At 39.9% G+C, this 17,612-nt stretch overlaps 1 long non-coding RNA gene across 5 annotated transcripts in view; it reads right to left on the bottom strand.

The window, feature by feature from the left end:
- Positions 1-17,612, bottom strand: part of LOC309352216 — a 450,312-nt gene that overhangs the window by 269,928 nt on the left and 162,772 nt on the right. For 2 of the 5 annotated variants that reach the window (XR_014161138.1, XR_014161139.1), the window contains exon 5: positions 15,614-16,142. This is a non-coding gene — a long non-coding RNA (uncharacterized lncRNA). Of the gene's footprint in view, positions 1-14,290; positions 14,970-15,244; positions 16,143-17,612 lie in introns of those variants that run through there. The other 3 variants (XR_014161141.1, XR_014161142.1, XR_014161140.1) reach the window with 2 other exon arrangements.

Below are 17,612 nucleotides of genomic sequence, written 5' to 3' on the forward strand. Positions count from 1 at the left end.
ACTAAAGCAGCAAAATTAAAAAGAAACATCCCCCAATGCTCACAGCAGCATTGCTGAAACATATCACACATTGTGATGTGCTCACATCAGCCATACCTGGAGAAGAACCATCCATGAAGAGGACATTGAAATCATCTATCTTGTCATCTTATCCCAACACACATACAGAAAACAACCTCCACAATGTGAAAAGTCATTAACTTATGTATTACACTGACATCCCATCTTTTCCCCCAAAGAGCACAAAGAGACAGCAAGCGCCCAGTTGCTCCAGGGATCCTTTTGGATTAGAGTTCATATTCTATCTATCTATCTATCTATCTATCTATCTATCTATCTATCTATCTATCTCAGTGATCTGCCAAAACCTGTCCTCCAATTTCTTTGAAGTTCCGCACCCTTACATGCAAAAGAAGCTTCTCTTTTTTCCCCTGCCTCATTCACAGGGTGCTTTGGAATATCTTTCAAATTTTGGGTAGGTGTGGAATTTACCTTATTATGGCTAGATGGCCACAGATGGTGGTTGTTTTCCTGTTAAACATATTTCCAGTATTCTGTAGATCCCCCAAAAGTCTGCACTTCCTCAAGTGAAAATGCCTTTTGGGAGTTCTCTCGTTACATCTTCCTCTGAGCTTAACTGAAGTTTAATGACAAGAACAAACAAACAGAAATAAAACCAAATCCCACCCACGAAAATTTCACAAAATTTTCTTCTTCCCTTTGATAATTTGGACACAATTGCATTTTCACTAATTGATGGGGAACGGCTGAAAAAGTACACCGGAGAATTTTTTGGCACAGCATTTCTTTTAAAATCTTTCATCAGTTGGCCAACTTGCTAGCCTGCATTTGCTGCTTGAGTTTGGGCTTCCTCCCAGCAGAAATCCAGGCAAATACCTGTACGTGGAAATCCTGGGGTGGAGCCAGTGGTCCAAGCTCTAATTTCTGGTCCTTGCTGGAATTTTCCTTCATGCGTGTAACACAAGAAGGGATCAACTGAAGTAGAATTTGCATCTGTAATGCTAAATTTATCTGTAATGGTAAAAGGTAAAGGGACCCCTGACCATTAGGTCCAGTCGCGGACGACTCTGGGGTTGCAGCGCTCATCTCGCTTTATTGGCCGAGGGAGCCGGCGTACAGCTTCCAGGTCATGTGGCCAGCATGACTAAGCTGCTTCTGGTGAACCAGAGCAGCGCACAGAAACACCGTTTACCTTCCCGCTGGAGTGGTACCTATTTATCTACCTGCACTTTGACGTGCTTTCAAACTGCTAGGTGGGCAGGAGCAGGGACCGAGCAACGGGAGCTCACCCCATTGAGGGGATTCGAACCGCCAACCTTCTGATCAGCAAGTCCTAGGCTCTGTGGTTTAACCCACAGTTACTCAAGGATACTTATCCTTGCCCCCACCCATACTACATGTGTATGTGTGATTGTGCACACACCTGCTGTCTCACTTATATCAGGCTAATCCCGACCATGGAGCTTATGATGATTGAGTATTGTGGGGGAGGAAACATCCTTGGTAAAAAAAGATTTGCCTTTCTAATACTCCGTGCATAACTCTCAGCTTGCTAGTTTCCATTTTCATGCTCTAGCTATTGTTCCTCTTCTCTGGTACTCCTCCTGGAATTCTTGCTTTAAAAAAATGCTATAGTGAAGGTTTGAATGATTCCCGCCCCCTCCCACTTGTATACTGCCAGGGGACTCTTTTTGAAGACCTCACTTTTACTATCAAGAGCAAAGGAGGCAGACCTGGTGGCCTTGTGGGATTTAATTAGAGTTCACCAAGTTAGATTCTCCAAGCTCTCAAAGCCCTAATTTAAATATAAGTTCACTCACATTCCAACAGTTCCTTAGGTCCTTATTAAAATTTCAAGTTATTAAAGAGAACATTCTGAGATTTTGCACTACATATAAAATAAACCAGAGATGTACAGGCAGTGAAATACCCTTTTATGTGGATATTAAAACCCTGCCAACTGCAAGTGAGATAACTAGACCACAAATTACAGCCCTGCTGAATTCAGGTATAATCTATAGTGTCACCAAACAACAATTCTGCTGTAACTACACCTGAGCAACCTGAACAAGAAGGTTTTTTTTTTTTTTTAAAGGCATTGATTCTTTGGGCAGTTAGGAGTAATAAGTATCATTACACAGACTCCAACTGTATGTGGTTGGTATAACATTCCTTTTGTAAAGATGTCATTCAAAACCCTTGTTATACACTAATGACACATCAGATCCATTTAAAATAACATTTCTTGTCAATCAAAAGCCTTGTAACACACTGAAATGATAAAAGAACCATGTATAACAAGGTTTCTGGCTGACAACACAGCAATTTGACAAACACATATATTGCATAATGTGGAGCCTTTCAAAAATATTTGATGTACTGGGGATAAATGCCACACTGATCACTCCCTGGTTCCATCACCATGTAATCTCGTATTTTGTGTCTGAAAACAGACACTTCACCTAATTATTTAACAGAAGACTGGAGAGTCTTGGGTAGTAATCCTTTACCCACTTACCTGGGAGTAAAAAAATTGGACAGAGTTGGATGCCATGGCTAGAGCAAGTTCGATGGAGGCATCTTGGAGCACAGTCCGTACAATCTGTACTGGATCAGTTTAAATTACTGCAGCATGAGGATGTGGACACACTGCTTGAAGAAGGGCACTTAATCTCCTCCTCCCTTGACACGTGCCTATCTTGGCTTCTTAGCATTCGCCATAGAGAGTTGATAGGTAAGTCCTGATTTATGCTTCACTGGAGGTGGGAAAACAACATTTGCCTTAAGGGAAGTGGTGGCGCATCCCTTCTTTAAGGGCCCAGTGGTCAACACTTCAGTTGAATACTTGAGGTGAATGCTTGAGGTGTCTATTTTTAGGGCTCGCATATGATTGTGATTGTAAGTTGCTTTTAATGGTTTATTTTAAATTGCTGCAACATGCCCTGAGACCTGAGGGTAAAGGGCTGGTACCAACCACAACCACAGGATCAGGGCCCCCCCCCCATGCCACTGGAATTACCTCAAAAGACAGTTTGCACAGGCATGGCAAAAAGTGTAAGACGTCAACATGGTGAGTCCCTCTACATAAACTGTTTGCCTAGTGATAACAATTTCCATGCAGAACACTTTGAAGAGGCCTCTGCGAGGGCTGATGTATAAGGCCCCTTATTATGTAAGATGAGAGAATTCCAGAGTAACTGTCCCTCACAAGAAAATATTGATTAAAATTCTGTCTTCACTGAGCAAGAGATCTTTGCTGGTTTGTCTGCAGCAGTGGTCAGGTCTATGAAGCTGGCACTGGCTGTTTCTCTATAACCCTAGAGTTCTATTAAGCAGGCAGACACTGCGACTACATAACCCTAGAAGACAACCTTCATTAATATAGATTAGCTTGATGAGCATATACTGCATTGCTTCACATTTATCTATATGAATTTAATCTACCTGCCAAGTGCTGGAGCATAGGCAAAGACAAGACATGCATGAGAAATCTTGGGATCCTGAAAATAAATTTTGTAATTTCTTATTCTTATATAAATTTGACTGCACAGAACTACCATGGGCAACTGACAAGGCCGCTCCACGTCCCTGTGGGATGGTGTTGCGGGCAGGTCATGTGCCCTCCCCGTGCACAGCGGGGGTGTGGCAGTGCCCCCACGTCAGAGGGGAGTCCCGGCTGCATCACACCCCCGCCTGACCAATCCCGTTGGCCGGGGGGCATGGCTTGCAGCATTTAAGCAGCGGCGTGGCTCAGGATCACCCTCTTGTCTTGCTTCCGACCCCATCAGGGACCCTGGGGGAGCTCTCAGTTGATGTACATCAACAGGGCTCCGCCTACTGGTGGTTGACCCTTACTGGACTACCTAAATGGCAGGCAGGAGTCAGATATAGTTGGTTCAATTCCAATGCCTAAGCCAATACCACTCACATTCTGTAACCAATAAAGTTGTGGCCTTAGCCCATTAACCTAAAATACTAGTGTCCATGTGTCTTATTATCCATCAAATGGGGGAGGACTCGGGGCCTTGACATACATAATACAGATAAGAAACTAGTAAATACATGGAACTATATTATTTCTCATGCCACACCAATGTGGGGGCTACGGATTTTTCAGCAGCAGCACTAAGTAATAGCAAGGAAACAATCTATATATTCTTATTAGACTTGGTAAGTCATCCTAGATGTTACACTAAGTTGAAGAGTGCCACGCACAGTAGTGGGTTGCTATGCGAAAAACATGTAGTCTAGAATCCACTTTAGTTCCAGTGATAAATTTCAAAGACTATTCTTCCCATTCTTCCTTTTGTATTGCTCTATAAACTTATTTCTCCATCAAGAGACACGTAGTTCCTGCAAATTACTCTATGCAGCACAATACCTCATAGGTCCTTCGTGTCTACATTCATGAAAGCCTTAAAAAAAAAAGTTGGGTCTTTCATAGGGATAGGGGAGAAATTTAATTCTGTTTGCAACTGAAGACAAATTATCACATTTTCACTTCCAGGCAACATACGAAATGAAACAATGCAAGCCTTTGAAATTCGCACTGATCTGAATTTTGCAATTCTGTTCTCCAGCCAAATAATTTTTATAAAAATGCATGTAGTGGGCAAAAGTGTGCATTAAAATGAGTATCTTCATGACAATAACATACAAAAATGTACTATATTATGATAAATTGTTCGCAAGAATGTGTGCATTAGTCAAAATTGCATAAAATGTGTTTATTAGGAGAAAACTGCACTAAAATGCTGAATAATTTTCTGAAGGATCCTTTTTTTAAAAAAATAACTGCAGATTGTTGCAGGAATGGGGAGAACTGCATATAAGATTGGAAAAATGAGAAACCAAGAGAAGCAAAATTAACGGCTCCTTCCTTCCATTGCCTTTCGCTAAGATATCTCTCCCATCCCATTTGTTTATGTTCCTCCTCAGCTGTTAGCACCTTTTGACTTAGGTGCTCTAAAAACAGTTTCACACCCTTAGCCTAAATGTAAACTGTCTATTAACCTGCCTAAATAAATTTACACTTTGATGTATGTTTATATGGATGAAAGTCCTCCACAATTCAATGGGGACTTGCTCTCAGTGTGCATAAGAATGAAAGTATACATTTTGCCTTAGTCCAACATGGAAGGATACCAACAGATTTATTGTTGAATTGGGAACTTTAGGCCAATACTAGAAATGGATGTGCATTTACAGACCTGAAGGACTGCCTCACTGAACATGAGCCTAGTGGTACAACCAAGGCCTTGCCCTCTGTCTCCAGAGGATAGGACACAAGAGACAGGGCCTTTTCAGTTGTAGCACCAAGACTTGAGGGAGACCCACCTGGCTCAATCTCTATCCCCTTTCCAATGGATAATGAAGCCCTGACTTCTTAGACAGGCCTTTTGGCTGCAGTAATTTTTTATTTTTTTTAAATGTCTTTTTATTTTTATTTTTATTTTACACTTGAAATAATAACAACATTTCAAATAAAAGAAATGCACAATTGTTATTGACTCCCTTCCCCACCTTCCATGGTGCATATTATTACTTTTCTACTACATATTCTAATTACTCCCTATACCTTATTTTCCTCATTTTAATATCTCAATTTTTTTTACTGCTGAATTAAAGCTGTTACTGTTAACTTCTTAATATGTCTACAATATGTCTCTAAATATTCCATAAAACATTTCCAATCTCCTTCAAATAGTATTTTATTCTGATCTCTGGCTGTAGTAATTTTAAGTGCTTCTAAGTCTGGTTTTCCTGCCAACCTAGCAGTTTGACAGCATGTCAAAGTGCAAGTAGATAAATAGGTACTGCCCCGGCGGGAAGGTAAACTGTGTTTCTGTGCACTGCTCTGGTTCGCCAGAAGCGGCTTAGTCATGCTGGCCACATGACCCAGAAGCTGTATGCCAGCTCCCTCGGCCAGTAAAGTGAGATGAGCGCCGCAACCCCAGAGTTGTTCACGACTGGACTTAACTGTCAGGGGTCCTTTACCTTTACCTTTTTTTAAAAGTCTGGCTTGGTCTTGGTATTCTTATACTATTTTATTAATGCAGTTGGTGTTATATTGATTTTACCGAATTAGCTGTTTTATTGAAGCCCTCTTCAGGTTTTTCTCTCCATGTGATTAAGATTGCTTGGAGGCCAAGCACACTTTGGATCAAAGCCGGTTTTGTGAAAAACACATCAAAATGCAATTATTTCTTAAGAAGTGACAGGATAGATACAGGATACTTATGCATTGTGGCTAACATCGTATGGCCATCACTTCCCAAACCATGTTGGATGCAGAGTAAACAGCAGCATGTACACAGCCACTGTTATGAGGCACTTGGTACGCCTTCATTTAGCTGTATGCAGTTTCAACTTCATTGCATTGCAGATGCAAATGCAGATCCCCAGTCACTGCCCTGCGATGTGTCAACATCTCTATGCACAGCTAATGCGCTGTGTATGGGAACTAGCATTACCAACCATTCTCCCAGGATAAGAGGTCATGGTTGCACGTGCCGATGTCTCGACTGGAATCTCTCCCTGTAACATATGCAGGCATTAAAGCTGTTTTCAATGCCATTTTCACTGGGAATAAAGTGTGAGCTGGTAACACTTGCAAAAAATGTCATCCTAGCAGACATCCTCCCACAATAGATGACTCCACTAATGGGACCTTCTCTCCTTCACTTTCAAAGGCGCTGCGAAAGGTATCCTTGCAAGAAACATTGAGCCTTCTCTGTACTTGTACTAATACAACAACTTCAGATATAAAGAGGGATGGTGATGAATCAATTAAACTCCTGACTATACAACAGAGTTCCCCTATTGTTAACAGAGTCTTCAATGCTCTGAAAGTTAGAGCTTCATCTGTAAGACAAAAAGAGTACAAGACTGGGAGAAATAGATACAGTGGCGCCAATGTCTCATATCATTATGCACCTGCAGCCTATATCCACTCAAGCCTCCCATGAAGGCCAAGGCCATTATCTCATTCCTCAGGGTGTCCAAATTGTCAATTATCTTGTATTTCCTCTAAATTAGCCCTGTGTTGAGAAGTGCCACAAAGGAGGAAAGATAAGAGGAAAAGTCAAAGAGCAAAACCAATGGCAATGCAGCAGAAGCCAAATGGAGTAAGGAGAATAAATTGCTAATTTATTTAGCAGCTTGGATCTTGCCTGCGAAGGTATTTTTTTGACATACATCCTTTGCAGAACGACTCTGGAGAGAGTCAGCCTAAATGAATATCCAAAACTTTTTGTCTTGATAAAGCTTAACTTTCACTTTTTGTCTTGTTTCGGGAACTTTGGCAGAGTTCTCAGTGAGACGGTCGTACACCTTTGTCCATCTTGCATCCCTTCAGGTAGAGGCACTGCTAGGGGAATGCTCTGTCCCCAGTACATAAATAAACATAGGCTTCTGAACAGAAAACCTGCATGTTGGAACCTATCTACTTGACATCTAGTAATATGGCAAATGTCCATCCTAGTCTGTAGTTAGGCATGAAGCTGGGCTCAGAAAACCAAACTACACTGCCCAATAGTCCAACAGCTTGGTTTATTCTGATCCCAGTTATAACCTAAATCAGAACTGTTGCACTCCAATGGTGTTATTGGGAGAGTGATGGGGTCCAGTTCTTCCCCCAACCTCTAAGTGCCCTTTCAAGCTCTGCCATCTTTCTCACATGCTACCTCTCTGCTTCCATACTCCCTTTCCCTTCCCATCCATTCATCTCATTTACCTTGCTGCTGCTTATTCAGCTGAAGTGAGGGGGGAGACTCTCCTCCCACCCCAATATTGCTCCTCTCTCCCCTATCTGGTAGCAGGAACACTGCTGTAGCTGTAAGTCAGGCATCAGAAGCACTAGGAAGTGTTGTTTTTCCAGCACTGCTAACAGCTGTCAGTAAAAAAATGAGCCATGGAACAATTCTCAGAGCTATAATGATGCCCACACATATCAGGGGCATGTAAGAGATTGTTGAGATTCGTATTTCAGAACCAGCACCACACCTAGTTGTTTATATGGAAGGGAGATTTTCTATAGAGGAAGAGGCAATCATTATGAATCTAACTTTCAAGCCAAAGTAGTACAGCTCTGATGAGGTTACCAACTCCATGACGACTTTGTTTCTGTTTGCTATCCAGTTGTACAATTTAACACATGGGTAGGCAAACCAAGGCACGGGGGCCGGATCTGGCCCAATCGCCTTCTAAATCCGGCCCGCGGATGGCCCAGGAATCTGCGTGTCTTTACAAGAGTAGAATGTGCTCTTTTATTTAAAATGCATCTCTTGGTTATTTGTGGGGCATAGGAATTCGTTCATTTCCCCCCAAAAAATATAGTCCAGCCCCCCACAAGGTCTGAGGGACAGTGGACCGGCCCCCTGCTGAAAAAGTTTGCTGACCCATGCTGTAGCACATCATCATGTGATGGCTCACCACTAAATATGTGAGCTGCCTGCATTGAAACATGTTTTGTCTAAGGTGATATTAGATTACTTGAAAGCTCCATCTGTAGGCTTTGATCCTCAATGGCTATTACATGCATGCAGTTTTCATGCTTCTGATTATCATCTGTTTAGGACAATGTGTTTCAGCATAAGCTTTTCTCAAATAAAGTGAGGATTTGTTTTTGTTTTTTTAAAAAAAAGATATTATAGAAATATAGCTTGATTTATGACAGAGATGTAAATCCAATAGTGGAACCATTTGTAACAGGACATTCCGATGAAGTCGAGAAGGACTGAATTAAAATAGCTTCCTTCATTTTCAACGTGTGTGCTTGATACAAAGTGAATAATAGTCAGGCAAGACAAGACCTTAGAATATACCTATGCTGCAATCCTATACCTATTTACTTGGGAAAACCCTACTGAGCTCAACAGACAAGTATCAGATTGCACTGTTGGTTCTATCAGAGTTGTCACCCAGTTAAAGAAATTTTAGTTGATAATTTTAGTTGATAATTTTTATATAAAATTGCATATGAGAAAAAAACACTTGTTTGTAGATAGAGAACTATGTTTTAAAAATAGAGGTCAATTTTTACATTCCCAGATACTTTTCTTCACCCTTCTAGATCCTTAGACTTAGTTATTTATACAATCTTGTTCTGCTGACCTTCCAAATGTTACTTTAATTTCTGTTCCTTGCTGTACAGCAGGAGTTTTATGAGGGTGAACAAAGAATTAGTAGCCCATTTCCATTCATAGTAAATTTCTTTTTTGCCCTTGTAGGGGGACCTTTACTTCAGTCTCTGCACTTCTGTAATATTGCGGAATTGATGCACTCACAGAGGTGAAACCTGGACAGCAAGCACCCGGGTTTATGGTTTCACTGATCAACCACTGCCTGAGGGCCACATTTATGCAAAAGAGCTAAGAAACTAAAGCATCAAAACATCTATATTCTATCTCACTACAGTGAAGATTAATGTCATGCGAAACAAAATATAGAGATTCCACAATCACATATATTCTGAAAATAGGATTCCACGGAACAATGCACGGCAGAAACATGAAAATGCAGGTGTCCTGAAGCTACAGCTGCATGACTATCAGCCATCGGGGTTATTCTGATATTTGCGCTTAAAACATTTAAAATGTAGGTGCCAGACTAGATGTTAGAATCAAACGTGTGATTAATATTTCTGTTTATTTGTACCTCTAGCATATTTCACTCTGTGTGTGTGTTTAGGGATAGGCCTAAGTCTGTAGTGCTTCTGGATACTAAGACAGTGTTGACAAACTTTTTTTCTGTCAATGGCCAGATTCTATCAGATATAATCTGTCAGGCTGGAGGGCTGCATGCTGGCAATGGGTTGAACAAGAGTCAATAATGGACAGAACCAGAGACAAAAGTGTTATGGATTAACTCCTCTGGAATAAAGACTGCCCTGCTTCAGTTTTTACCACAGCTACCTCTGTTTAGAATTCACAGTCCTAGGCAGTAGGTTCGATGAAGTTATTTAGATGGAATGTTTTTATTCTTTTTGATACAACAGTTCCTACAGCTACTCTTCTGCTAAGCAAGTGAAAATCATAGAATTGTAGAACTGTAGTCTTGGAAGAGACCCCTAGGGTTATTGAGTCCAACCTCAAAACAATGCCTTTCTGATTCTAGTGTGTTCTGTATATATACACATACATGACAAAAAATCTACTATTTGTTCTCAGAAAGCTGCAGAGGAAAAATGCCTAACTTTCCCCAAGCCACAGAACCAGGAATTTTGTTTTGTTTTGTTTTAATAGATTTAATATTGTCAGAAGGGGCTTTGATGGGATGGAAGACTGGAGCAGAGGCAGGAGGCCACAAGAAAAGATGTGGGTCTCATATGACTGAATGTTCCTCCATGTTTTTTTTAAACCCATGCCAAGTAGAAAACTGAGATGGACTCTTGATAAGACAGAGGTGCAGTTGGTAGGTGGATCACATGTCCAGGAAGTGGGTAGGCAACCTATTCTAGATGGGATTGTACACCCTCTGAAGGTACAGGCTCACTGGGGATACTCCTAGTGCTAGCACAATGCTCAGGTGCCATGGATGGCATTTTTCAAGCTCCAGCTTGTTTGCCTCAGTCTATCAGCTGTAACAGTCTCACTTAAATGGATAATAACTTATAAGATCCATCATTTCCCCCTCTAATACCAATTTGTGGAAGAGTCTCTCCACAAAGTTGTGTCTGGCACCTTCCCTAGCTAGTCCTGTCTCTTATCTTTTTGGAAGTGAAACAGGCCCACCCAAAAACAAGATAGTGATTTCTGTGTGCTTGGAGTACTCCCCAGATATGTCGACGCATAGGGGTGGTATGGAACCATATTTTACTCTGAGTAGACCTAATGAAATTAGTGGACCTAATTCTGTCAGGTTCATTAATTCCAATGGGTCTGCATAAAACATAATTGAATACCACCTTATATCTGTAAATTGGGGGAAAAAATATAGTTTTTCAAAGCAAGCCCCCAAATCTCATCAAGGATCTATGCTCAGTGATTTCCAGGATTTGTGGAATGTTAAGGGCAGCTGAGTCACAAGGAGGAACACTCCCCTCTCTCCTTCCCTTACAGTCTCACCTGAATTATTTGATACAAGGGGTGAAACTGACTGTGAGAGGAGATCCTTTCAAAGATTTATGTATTTCTTGCATATTCATATCCTACCTTTCCTTTAAGGAGCTTAAGGTGGCATTCTATACTCATCAGGTAGGTCAGGCTAAGAGATATTGACTTGCCCATGGCCGCCCAGTAAGCTTCATGATAGAGTGGAGATTTGAATCCTGGTCTCCCAGGTCCTAGTTCAACACTGTAACCACTACCCCACATAAGATTTCTTACATTCATTACAGCAACAACTTAACAAAGTTAGTGCCACGTTGCCCTACCCTGGAACTACTTTTTCATAGATGCTTTCTCCTACACATCGTATCTTTACGAAACCTCACATCAATAATCCTATTTTTATATGATCAGTAAAAGGAAAGTCATTTTGATCATACTGGCGCTGGCAATGGAATCAGACATGCCAAATGAACATCTGAAATGTAAAAACTCAGTAAAGTTCAAAAGCAAAAACCAAACAAACCCTTAAGCATGGAAATAGTCATTAGCTATGAGTTGCTCATACAGTTGCTCTATTCATGCAGAAAGAGAAAATTCCATTGCTGAAGTTTCAAAATACATTCCACAATGATGAGGCCTAGGTTTTTTATTTATTTATTTGAAATATATCTTACCACTCTTCCTTATTAAAAAAATGATGTTACATCAGAGCTTTAAAACAGGAAACATTATAACACAGCAAACAAAAAAACAAAAACCATCCCTAAGACACAGCACAATAGGTAATAAAGGCTTATAAACAAACTCAACAGCACTCCAAACTTCAAATTTTGCCAATACGCATTAATGAGAGAAGCAGAAATCAGGTCATTTCATCTTGAATAACTGGATCCCTCAAACATCCCCAACAAACATGTATTGCAAGATTCAGGCGAAGTGTTTAAGATGATTTTCAGAATATTTGTTAGTCTATTTGGAAAACAATGCCTACATTTAGTATCAAGATGTAATTTTTATTGTGATACTGTGAAGTTCATCTCCATTGGTTAATCAAATAATCAAAAAGATTATTAATCAGCCTAAAATTAAATCAGATGAAAGTCAATTAATTACTTTGCTAGCTGACTGAGCAGTCTTCAAGAGAATCTGTTTTCCTTTATCCACTGTGGGATACACAAATTATGATAGCAGTGGTAGCACTCATTGAATTCTGCGAATGGGTCTGTGGCAGGTTTTCTACTAGTCAGATCTTCTCACAAAGATGAGATCAAAGGTCTACAATCACCCCAAACAAATTAGCTAGCATTTTCCAGATTATAACATCTCTCCAGTTATGACAGAGCAGCAATAAGGGTTCCCAAAGTGACCCAATTTTTTTTTTTTAATAAATATTTATTAAGGTTTTTAAATATAAATGCACACATAATAAACAATCTTACTTCTATCACAACAATTTCATCACTTCTTTGGACTCCCTCACGTCTCCCGCTCCCATTTACATCGTTAAAAATTTTTTTCCAAACAAATTATCAACTTGTTTACAATCTCATGTTCGCTCATTCAAATATAATCTAGCACTTCTTCCAAAAAATTTTATATTTTCTTTAATCTCACTTGTCATCAAATTTAAATCTAGTTTAGTGGTGACCAGTTTTTTATAATCTAGCATCCTTCTTAGCATTCAACCAAATTACAATGTTTTTGTAGATACATCTTGAATTTCTCCCAGTCTTCCTCCATCTTCTCTTCTCCCAGATCACGGATTCTGCCGGTCATCTCGGCCAGTTGCATATAGTCCATCAGCTGCATCTGCCACTCTTCCAGTGTGGGTAGATCTTGAGTTTTCCAGTTTTTTGCGATGAGAATCCTTGCTGCCGTTGTTGCATACATGAAAAATGTTCGATCCTTCTTTAACACCTTCTGGCCGACAATACCCAGAAGGAAGGCCTCTGGTTTCTTTGTGAAGGTATACTTAAATACCTTTTTCAGCTCATTATATATCATTTCCCAGAAGACCTTCACCTTAGGGCATGTCCACCAGAGGTGAAAGAATGTTCCTTCATTTTCTTTACATTTCCAACATTTATTATCAGACGAATGGTATATTTTGGCAAGTTTAACTGGGGTCATGTACCATCTATATATCATTTTCATAACATTTTCCTTCAGAGCATTACATGCGGTGAAGTTCAGCCCAGTGGTCCACAACCTTTCCCAGTCCTCAAACATAATGTTATGCCCAATGTCCTGTGCCCATTTTATCATAGCCGATTTAACCATTTCGTCTTGTGTATTCCATTTTAGCAGCAAGTTATACATTCTAGATAGTACCTTGGTCTTTGGTTCTAACAGTTCTGTTTCTAACTTCGATTTCTCCACCTGGAACCCTAACTTTTTGTCATTTTTAAAAACTTCTTTAATCTGAGCATAATGTAACCAGTCTCGCACCTTATCCTTCATTTTCTCCAAACTCTGCAATTTCCAATTGTCTCCATCTTTTTCTAATATTTCCCAATATTTTGGCCATTTGGCCTCCATATTGGGTCTTTTTCGGGCCTTAGCCTCCAGAGGTGAAAGCCACCTTGGAGTTTTATTTTCCAATAAGTCTTTATATTTTGTCCAGACATTAAACACTGCTTTCCTGACAATATGGTTCTTAAAGGCCTTATTGATCTTAACTTTGTCATACCATAAGTATGCATGCCAACCAAAAGCATTGTTAAAACCTTCCAAGTCCAGTACGTCAGTGTCTTCGAGAAGTAGCCAGTCTTTTAGCCAGCAAAAAGCTGCGGCTTCATAGTACAACTTTAAGTCTGGCAGGGCAAAGCCCCCTCTTTCTTTCGCATCTGTTAATATCTTAAACTTAATTCTGGGCTTTTTGCCCTGCCAGACAAATTTAGATATATCTTTCTGCCACTTCCGGAAGCACTCCGTTTTGTCCACAATCTGTAGTGTTTGAAACAAAAACAACATTTTTGGCAATACATTCATCTTAATAGCAGCAATTCGGCCTAACAAAGAAAGCTTCAATTTTGTCCAACTATCCAAGTCTCTCTTAATTTCAGACCAACATTTTTCATAGTTATCCTTGAATAGACTCAGGTTTTTTGCTGTTATGTTTACCCCTAGGTACTTTACCTTCTTAACCATAGTTAATTCTGTTTCTCTCTGAAACCGTTCTGACTCTATATCTGTCAAATTTTTTCCCAACTAAAGTGACCCAAAATTAGTTTGCTTGCATGGGATTGGGTAGACATCCCAATCCCTGGTTTGGTGGGGATTTTAATGCAAGCATACATACTTTTCTGCTTCCCAAAAATGTGACAACCAAAACACCAGTATCCTTTGAAATTAACACTTTTCCGACCAAATAATGTGTACAAGAACAATACAGGGGGAATACACAGAAAATGAATATATTGGTGAAAATAACATATAAAATGCATTCTATTAAGGAAAATTGATCATAAAATTTCCATGAGGACTTTTAAAAAAACCAATAGCCTACAAACTGATGCAGAAATTTGGAAAATGGAACTTAAGACTGGAAAAATGAGAAAGGGAGAGCAATTGAAAGTGGCAGGTTCATTCATCCCTACTTGAACCTGCTCATGTAGCTCTAGAAAAGTAAAATTACTCCGCACTATGCAGACAGGTGCTTACACTTAATCAAAACAGACACAACAGTCAACATGACATGCCAAGGAGCAGTTTTCTCAAAGTAGTGCCTCTGTCTCTCTGGACTGTATTTACATAAATGTAAATAAACACGTGCTAGAAATATAGGAGGAACTTGAGCAGAGAAAAGCCAAAGAAGGAGCAAGCCATGGACATAATCTGGAGGAAACAGCTACTCTTGTATGATAGCAGGCCTGGATGAGTGTAAAAGGATGGCAGCTGTATGCAAAACAATGAAGTCAGACAGAATACCTGCTACAGCCTTGCTTAAGGACAGTGTTATTATACAGGCTCTTTCAGGCAGAAACCAACAGTATAGATAAAGTGTGACTCTCTACATAGAACATTGCAAAGAAAGTCTGGGAAATGGTCACTGTGGCGATCACACAGGGTTCCCGGACGTTTGACAGTCTATTGACCCTGTGCCACCACCGTGATTGCTTTCTTCGCTGCCACCAACCTGCTTCTCACAGGTATACACGGAGTCCAGTCAGTTGTTAACATTAACAAATAATCAAGTTTATTTTATAGGCATGAACAAGCTTATGGTTTCAGTTAATTTTTCTTGTCAGTTTCTTAATCTTAGTTCCTTAACTGTCCTATTCGTTCCTAACAACTTCAAACTGATTATCCCAACTAACTATCTGACTCCACCTAACAATTCCTCTCACTCTCTCACCACACAACTCGACCAACCCACAGACTATTCCTCCCTCTTCCTTCTCCAACTCCCAACTCTCAACTGAACTTCACACAACACCAACTCTCACTCTAACTCCTCCTATCAATTTCCACTGGCCAATCACATCACACTCATTTTAACCCTTTCCTTATGACCCACCTAGGAGGCAAACGCCACTTACCCGTTTAGGGTGGGGAATGGTTGCAGCGCAGCCCAATGCATCTCCTTGGGATGGGTTGGGAGGTGGAGAGGGCAATTTTTTGCATCTGGCCATTGGCTTCGTTGGGTACAACAGGATTGCCCATCAAAATCCACAGTATAAATTGGCCAATCATGGCCTTCAAAGTGGGTGGACCCTCAGAGGCAGACTGGAGGGAGCAAGGCTTGACTCTGGATTGCCGCTCTGGTTCAAAAGGGCAACTGCACTAGGAAGAAGCAGCGCAATCAGTAGCAGATCAACCCACCCAGCAAATGGGTCTTTTGATGCTGTGTTAATGAGACCATGTTATGGATGCAATTTGTTGCTGTATTTGGGGCCGGGGAGGAATTTGACTGCAAACAAATTGGGCCCAACTTTTGTCCGATAAGGCTGACAAAAGGATTGGGTTGAATCCTGAAGCCCAGGCATGTCCAACAGGTCGATTGTGATCTACTGGTCGATCGTGGGGTGTTCCTGGTTGATCCTGGTCGATCTTTGGACCCTTAGTGATCTGTAACAAAACAAAAAAAGCTCAACAACTCTTCCAATGACAATGGGTAGATCACTGCTTTTTTTTTATACTGTGAGTAGATCACAGTCTCTTGGGGTTGTAGTTATAGGTAGGTAGCCGTGTTGGTCTGCCGTAATTGAAACAAGATAAAAAAAAAATCCTTCCAGTAGCACCTTAGAGACCAACTAGGCTTTTAAAATAAATTTGGAGTCCTATGTACACTTACTTCTGAGTAAAATTTGGGTAGGATTGAACTGTTAAACTTGATATGGTTTCAGCAGAAATTAAACCAGTAAAATACAGTTTTCTTTCTCCATTAGGCAATATTATGCCACTAGATAGAACTGTAAACATGCTATATCTGAAACAAAAAACTTAATGGCCATATACTTCTGAAACATAATTTAATTTATTGTTAATGGCTTGAATCTTTCCTGGGGGTCAAAGGCATCTTTTACATCAATTTACAAAAGCAAATTAATGTTTTGAAGAAAATGTAAAAGTCAAGTTGCTTGGGAGTACATTAAATTATATGCTAGTTAATGGTGTTAGAGTGATAGTTTAAAAATAAATTGCCCATAATACCTTTTAATAAAAGAGCTAAATGAATTTTTGTTCTTTGCTAAAAGCAGATGCTTCTTTGGCACTGTTTTGAATCCCATTTGCCATGTATATTTTGATTAATGCTATGCTGGATAATCTGCACTCTATGGTCTAGGTTCAGTAACCTCACTGTAAAATAATGAGCTTTCAAGTATATATAAAAAATCACAATAAAACCATACACAGTGAGAAGCACTGAAGATATTTAAGTGAAATGGAAAAAAATGAAGCTTTCATGCAGTAAATTTGCTCAAAAGTGAAACTTGCATTTCTCCATTAATATTTAGTCATCACTCTGTGCTCTAAGAACTGGATACACAATCAACCAATTGTGTATGTTTTTAATAAACACCTTTTATTCCCTAATACAGCTGCCAGAAAATTACATGAAGTTCCCGGTTATGAGGAGACTACTGCAGCTCAGTACGCATCTGGTACATGCAAGTTTGCTATGTAGGGTCTTCAAGAAAAAGGACCAACTCACATATTTTATAAAATATGTAATACGATTTATCCTTGCTTGTCAAAAGAGATGAATTTCAGCCAAATGCAAGGTAATAAATAGTAATGTGTGCAGTATATAGTTGACTTCTCACCCTTGGCATTTTAAACCAAAATTCTTTTAAAGAATTCATTTTATACGTCATAAACTTTCCTATTGTGTTTCCTGTTTTGACTGTCTTTGCCTTTCGATTTCTCATAAGAAATGGTTACAGAAATGAGGCAATATTGTCAAGAATATGTACTTAGTATTTTATTCCCATGATGGTCATGGAATAAAGAAGCACGGAGGGAGAAAAAAAGGGGTTTTGTTTCATTAAATTGGATCCTAGAATAAAAAAGAGGAACAGAATGTGTGGGATATTT

This window comes from Podarcis erhardii, assembly GCF_964252035.2.
Source record: "Podarcis erhardii genome assembly, chromosome: 11".
In the NCBI taxonomy this organism is placed as follows: domain Eukaryota; kingdom Metazoa; phylum Chordata; class Lepidosauria; order Squamata; family Lacertidae; genus Podarcis; species Podarcis erhardii.